Here is a 7,650-nt window from a genome sequence, read left to right as displayed (position 1 = left end):
CCGAATTTTTTTCGGGACTTGGAGTAGGTTCGTTTTGTCATTTGGGACTTATATGCAAAGTTTGGTCTCATTTGGAGTTGGTTCGATAGGAATCTGACACTTGGTTGTGAATGCTGAAGTTCTTGAGTTTCAAGGCTCGCATGATGCGTTTTGGTGATCGATTTATGGTTATGGATGTTATTTTGATATTTTGAGCTTGCGAACGAGTTCGTATGGGGTATACACACTTATGTGAATGTTTGGTGTGGAGTACAAGGGGCTCGATGAGTTTCAGATTGATTTTGGAGTGTTTTGGTGAAGCTTCAGTTTTGCTGGTGGTGCAGACTCACATTTGTGATGGTCCGCAATTGTGGACTCCTTATAGCATTTGCGACTGCTGGTTGCCATGAGGGACCTCGCATTTGTGAGAATATTCATCGCATTTGCGACATTGGCTGGCATGCTGGGTTTTCGCAATTTTGAAGTTTGTGGTTGCATTTGCAACATCTGCTTGGCCAGTCTTGGTTCGCATCTGCGAGCCTGAGTTTGCATTTGTGGTGGTCATATTTGCGAGTCTCTGGTCACAAGTGTGACACCTGCACATGTTTATTAGCTGTGCATTTTAGGACTTAGACCCATTTCCTCATATTTTACACCCTAGACTTCGAGAGTAGAAAGTTTTGGAGAACTATTTCACTATACCATTGGAGGTAAGCAATCTATACTTGGATTTAAATTTTTACACCTAAAAGCTTGAACTTAAAAGTGAAATTTGAGAGTTTTTGGCAAAACTTTTGAAAAGTGAATATTTAGGATTTGAACCCCGATTTAGAGTTGGTTTTGGATGAAACTATATTTGGACTCATTTTGGTATGGGAGTTCGGGATTTGTAAATTTTATCGGGTTCCGGAAGGCGAGCCCCAGTTGAGGTTTTGGTTGTCTTTGTGTATTTGATTAAAGATTCAATCTGTATTGATTGTGTTCGATTTCTATGGCATTGTTTGATGTTATTGGATTGTATTTGACTAGATTCGAGCCGTTTGGAGTTGGATTTTTAAGAATTTTGCATTTTTGACGAATTTTAGGCTACTGGGTGGAGGAAGGTCTCTTGGCTAACCTTATTAAGAGGGAAACCCCTATGATTTGACTTATTTTCTATGTGTCTAATAAGCTATTGGGGCTAGTATATATACGTGGCGGCGAACGTAGCATTTACCGAGTTTATATCATGGCCGGGGTAGAATTAGAATATTTTACACCTTATTTGACTATGTGCTAATTTGATTCATGGTTTATTTGAATTATGTGACTACGATTGCTCTCTTATTTATGTTAGATATCATATCTAGATTTACAATTAATTATAATGGCATTAGAACTTATCCTTGATGTGTTGAATTGCTTAAATTGTCCGTAGTCACATAGAAATTCTATGAGCATATATATATATATATATATATATATATATATATATATATATATATATATATATATTTCCGTATGATTTTTATTAAGTCCTTGTGCACCTTTTATCTGAAATTCTTAAGTATATGCATGCATTTTGAATAAGAAGACATGATTTGGACTGAGGATTTTGGCACGAAAGGTAAGTGTGAGAATGAGATAAGTGATGACACATTGGACATGATGATCAGATATTGATTAAGAGTGGTGCTATTTATAGTCCTCTTCGTGCTTGCATTTGGATCCGTTCTTCCGGAGTCAGATGATAACCCATGTTACTTTAGGCTCTATGAGTGTGGTCAGTACATAAACTTTGTACCGGTCAATACATAAATTGTGTATCGGATTATATTTATACATGAATTGTGTATCGGGGTACATGGATCTTGTACTAGTTTGAGGATGCATTTGTATATTGACTCATTTAGAAATACTCATTTAACGACTAATTGTTACTTGACATTCTTATATGCTAATTGGGAGTCCCGACTCCGTTATTTGAGTAAGCTTTCTTTTAATACCATATTTGAGCAGCGTTATGATTATTCCTATACTGTAAGAACATGCTTCGCACTTTAGCCTGTTGATATCTGTGATTTCTGTTACTCATGATGTTATCTACTGTCTCAGTTCTTAATTCTGTTAATATACTTGTGCGGTACGTATTCTGGAGCATCTAGCCTCGCCACTACGTCTTCGAGGTTAGTCTTGATACTTACTAGGTACCAGTTGTGGTGTACTCATACTACGCTTCTGCATATTATTTTGTGCAGATCCTCAGGTGGGTCCTAGTAGAGCTTTCTGATTGAGCTGAGAGACTACATGGAGACTTAGGATGAGATACACTACATACACATCCTCAGCACATTTTATTGTTCATGTCTACTTGTATTTCAAACAAGTTGTGATGTATACAAACTTGTTCTCTTTTTTGTAGTTTGCTTGTGTACTTGTGCCACCTAGTCTTGGGGTTTGTACGATATTGTCCGTGTTTCCGCCGTGCTATAACTTTGTCAAATATTGTTAATAGTTTAGATTATTATTGTCTTTGCTTATGCTATATCACTGTTAATTAATAAAAAAGGACTTTTTTGTGGATTGTGAGTTGTCTTACTTAGCAAGTTCGGCTAGGCGCCGTCACGACCTTGAGGTGAAATTTTGGATCATGACAGTGCAATTCATATATCTAATAGTGATGTAGATAAAGCAAAGAAATATCATAATTAGATATGCACATCTACAACATAATGTAAAATGCATAAATAAGAGCCTATAATCACTGCTGCATGATAAAGACTCAAGCTTTACATTCAACTGGCACTCCGAGTTCCTTACGCTTCTCTTATCGAACAAACCTGCACACACACTGCCCATGTTAATCAAGTCATATAATGACTCACGAGGAACAAATTCATATCCATGCGCAATATCAACTGCATGGCCAATTTACATGCATACTATAATATGCACGAACAATCATGTACCGTAATGTTATGACCCGATCGGTCGTTTTGAGAATTTGCATTCCGTTTGGTAGTTTGAGGTCTTGAGTAGCTTCATATGGTGTATTGTGACTTGCGTGTATGGTTGGTTTTGGTTTTTGGATGGTTCATGATTGGTTTGGAAGAATGATTCTTGTTTCAGAAGTCGTAAGTTAGAATAGTTGACCAAGTTTAAATTTTGTGTATTTGACCTCGGATCGAGATTTTGATGATTTCGTTAGGTCCGGATGGTGATTTTGGACTTGGGCGTATGCCCGGATTCGTATTTGGATGTTTATAGAATGTTTTAGCTTGGATTGACAAAGTTGGCAATTTAAAGGGTTGGAGAATTCATAGATTTGACAGAGAGTTGACTTTAATGTCACTGGGTTCGGATTGTTGTAGCAGAAGTTGGAATAGGTTCGTTATGTCACTTGGAAATTGTGTGCGAAATTTGAAGTGATTCCGAGTTCTTTAAACGTGTTCGGCGTGAGTTTGGAATTTTTGAAATTTGTAATACTTCATTATGCTTGAATTGAGGTGTGATTCGTGGATTTGATATTGTTTCATGGGATTTGAGGCCTTAAGTAGGTCCGTGTTATATTTTGGGACTTGTTGGCACAATTGGACAGGGTCTCGAAGGGCTCGGGTGAGTTTCAGACAAGTTTCAGATCATTTCGAATCATGTGGTTAATGTTGGTTTTGGCAGGGACTTGGTGTGGTCGCATTTGCGGTTCGAGGTGTGCACTTGTTGGCGCATTGATGGCGTCATATGAGATTTTAGACGGTGTTTTGTAAGGCCCCGTGAAAAGTTTTCCTAAAAGCCGGGGTTCTGTGATGCCGAGGTAGGCATAGAGGTTAATAATAGTAGATTGAACAGTGCGCTGGGGAGTTGAAGAAAATGTTGGGTAGAAGTAGGCATTTCTGCGGCATATTCTGCGACCGCAGAACCACTCTGCGGCCTATTCTGCAACCGCAGAACCATTCTGCGGACCGCAAAATGGTCGCAGAGTGAGTCAGTTTTCTGGGTCATTTTGATGTCATTTTCGCAATCCATTATGCGACCGCGTAACCATTTCACGGGCCGCACTCTTATCATACAATCAGCCTTGGAGTTTTGTGGAGGGAGGTTCTGCGGCGCATTATGCGACTGCAGAACAGGTCTGTGGGCCGCATAGCGACTGCAGACCCGGTCAGTCCCTTTCCAGTTTTGGCACCCAATTTATGCGGCCGATATGCAGACTGCATATCCATTCTGCGGTCGCATATGAGACCGTATACCCTGTTCCGAAGCTTCATTTTTGGGGTTTTTAAACCCGACCCTATTTCGTTAAAACATGTACCATAGCTCATTTTGAGCACATTTTTTGATATTCTAGAGTGAGAGAGAGAGAGTTCTTAGAGTGAGGGAGCAACCTTCAACCTATTATCCATCAATTATTGCTCAACCATTGAGGATTAACAAAGGAAGTCTTCACCCTAAAGGTAAGAATCTATGTCCTAGCTCTCAATTTCAAAATTTTACAAAAATGGGTTAAATAGAGAGTCAAATATTGGGTGTGGGGGTTGTTGTCTTGCATGCATGTATCCTTGAAGTATGTGAGAAGGTTGTGAGCTAAAAATGGTAGAGAATGGGTTGGGGAATGGTGGAAGCTTCCACAAGAAAGGGCCTTAAAACATTGATACACACCTAGTGTTTGATAATATGCTCAAATGAGCTAAAACCATGATCATCTTCCTAATTTTGGTTCAACTTGTTATATTTCTAAAATAGATTGAAGTTGCTAAGAATTCCAGATCGTTTTAGAGTTTGAGAAGCTCAATTGAGGTATGTTGGCTAAACCCCCTTCTTCTTAGAATCGAATCCCACGGTGTTCATGTAATTGGAGTTAGTTCTTGATCATTATTGAATTAGCTATTCCTAATGTGGTTGTGTTGAATGATGTATGTTCAATATTTATTCTAAATGCTTCTTCATGTCATCTTACCATTTGAGGATGTGTTCAAAATATGGAATATGTGTTAGAAATGTTAAGACTTCATGTCAAGATCGAAATAAAGGTTATTATGCCAAATTGTATGAAAAGCCTCTATGTCCCTAAGATTTTCCAAATTGCTCATATGTGAATTTAATGTCTTGGATGGGAAGCCCTATTGTTGTTGATAATAAAAATGATATTTGAATGTGGAAAAGGGAATTGGAACTATGAAATACGGCCAAGTGCCAAGAATGACTTTGTATTCGTGATCACTAGTGCCAATGAATTGAAAGAATATGAAAGAAGTATGATGTGAGATGATTGACTGAAAAAGGTAACGTCTTGGGTGAGACGGCCTAGCCGATCGGGCCGTGATTGGATGCCATGCCGCACACATGGTGGTCACTATGCTGAAAATGATAATTGAAATTGTGGTTATGGTTGATGTCTCAAATGAGACGACCTAGCCGATCGGGTTATGATCAGACTCCTTGTAAGAATACGGTGGTATTGTGAATTGTGGAATACTAAAGATCACCCAACCTAATAACATGGAAATTGACTTAAAAACTTATGTGATCCTTAACTTGATGTTTTAGTGTTATTTGAAGCTCTTATTGAATTCTTGACTGTTCCCCTTGTATGATTATTCATTCTATTGAGATGGTGTTTAGTTTTACATACTAGTACTATTCGACAGTACTAACGTCTCTTTTGCCGAGGGCGCTGTATTTTTAAACGGATGCAGGTGGTTCCATAGCAGACAGTGTTGATCACAGATAGTGCTGCATCCTCTTCTTAGCGGACTCGGTGAGCCCCATTTCATTCCGGGGTCATGTATTGTACCTTATCTTTATATTGTGGTCATCTTTTGAGGTATAGCCAGGGCCTTGTTGTCGGCACCATTTTTACTCTCTTTTGTATCTTTATGAGCTCCATAGACACTGTGTGAGTTGTATATGGGTGTTAGAAAGGTCAACGGATCATGTTGTGTTTTGGACTCCTGTTCCACTCAGCCATAAGGATGTATGTATTTTGAAACTTAACAATGATGTAACAAAATGAAATGACTTAGTGATGTGTATATATATATGATCTCTCTACTGTTTAACTAGTGAAAACATGCCTTCTCATGATCATAAGCACGTCGGGTAGAAAGTGTCTAACAGGCTTGCTCGACCGGGTCCACTCGGTTGAGCGTCGGTCGCGCTCCCCGAGGTTGGGGCATGACAACCTTGGTATCAGAGCCTAAGTTTTAAAGTGTCCTAGGATGTCTCGGAGCCGTGTCTAGTAGAGTCCTTCTTATCGGTATGTTGTCGACCACATCTATAAGTTGGAGGCTACTTGGACATTTAGGAATAATACCCTTCTTTGATATTCTCGATCGTGCGATGAAACCGACTATGAAACTGTTCCTCCTCTAACTCGTGCATTCCTTTAACTTTCAGTACATGGCACCTAAGAAGAGAGCAAGAACTGGCCAAGGAACCAATGCCGCCTTAGGAGGGGCAGTTGTCCCTTTATTTGGTGAGGCGGGTTAACACCCGAGGGGTGAGGATAATCCCCCGACTGCTACATTGACTCATTCCACTACACCTGACGAGGCCACACCAGATACTGCACCTACTGAGGGTGCAGCGGTTCCTCCAACTGATATTCCGGTTCCACCACCAGCTCCAGCTTCCGATCTTGGTGTTTCTGATATGGATCTTAGGGGAGCTATCCAGATGTTGACACAGATAGTGGCTTCTCAAGCCCAGAGATCAAATGCTGCACCTATTTCTTCTAGCCAATAAGGGGATTCTAGTGGTTCCAGGGTGAACAAGTTTCTTCATTTGGATCCTCCGGTGTTCATTAGTGCTAATCCTGAGAAGGACCCACAGGACTTCATTGATGAGATGCATAAGACTCTTCGGGTGATGCGTGCTACTGAGACGGAGAGAGTGGAGTTGGCCGCCTACCGCCTAAAAAGGGTGGCCTATTCTTGTTTTGAGCTGTGGGAGGACTCTCGGGAAGAGGGGAGCCCTCCAGCGAGGTGGAGTGAGTTTGCTGACGCTTTCATGGACCATTTCTTGCCGGCCGAGACTAAGGCAGCTCGTGCCTCAGAGTTTGAGAACCTTAAGCAAGGAAGTAAGAGTGTGTGGGAGTGTCATATGGAGTTCGCACGTCTGTCTAAATATACCATTCTCATGTTGGCTACTATGGAGGCTAGAGTGCGTCGGTTCGTGCAGGGACTTAGCCCCTTGGTTATCAATGAGGCCGCTATAGCTGCCTTGAATTCAGATATGAACTATGGGAAGATAGTAGCATTTGCTCAAGCTACAGAGAACCGTAAGTTGAAGAACAAAATAGAGCGAGAGGGTACCAGTAAGGCCCGGTCCGCGGGCAACTTTGGGGAGTCATTTAGTGGGGGAAGGTCAGCTTTTAGGGGAGGGTCATCAGGGCCATCCCAGTCTGTTGCTTAGTATTCAGCCAGTGCCCTGCCAGCAGGGCCCAGTCAGCAACAGGGGAGTCGTTTCAAGCCTAATCAGGGCAGCAGGGGACCCCACCAGCAGGGCCGATCAGGAGGGAGATTCCAGCAGTAGCGGAGGCCCCCATGCCCCAGGTGTGGGAAGATGCACTTGACGATCTGCTACATGGACTTACCTATATGTTACGAGTGCGGATTGAGGAGTCATATTCAGAGGGAGAGTCGTTCATCCCTCTAGGGTACGGGAAGGGGCACAACACAACCATCTAGTTCTGCA

Source organism: Nicotiana tabacum, chromosome 24 (genome assembly GCF_000715075.1).
Source record: "Nicotiana tabacum cultivar K326 chromosome 24, ASM71507v2, whole genome shotgun sequence".
NCBI lineage: Eukaryota > Viridiplantae > Streptophyta > Magnoliopsida > Solanales > Solanaceae > Nicotiana > Nicotiana tabacum.
This window is presented reverse-complemented; position numbering follows the sequence as displayed.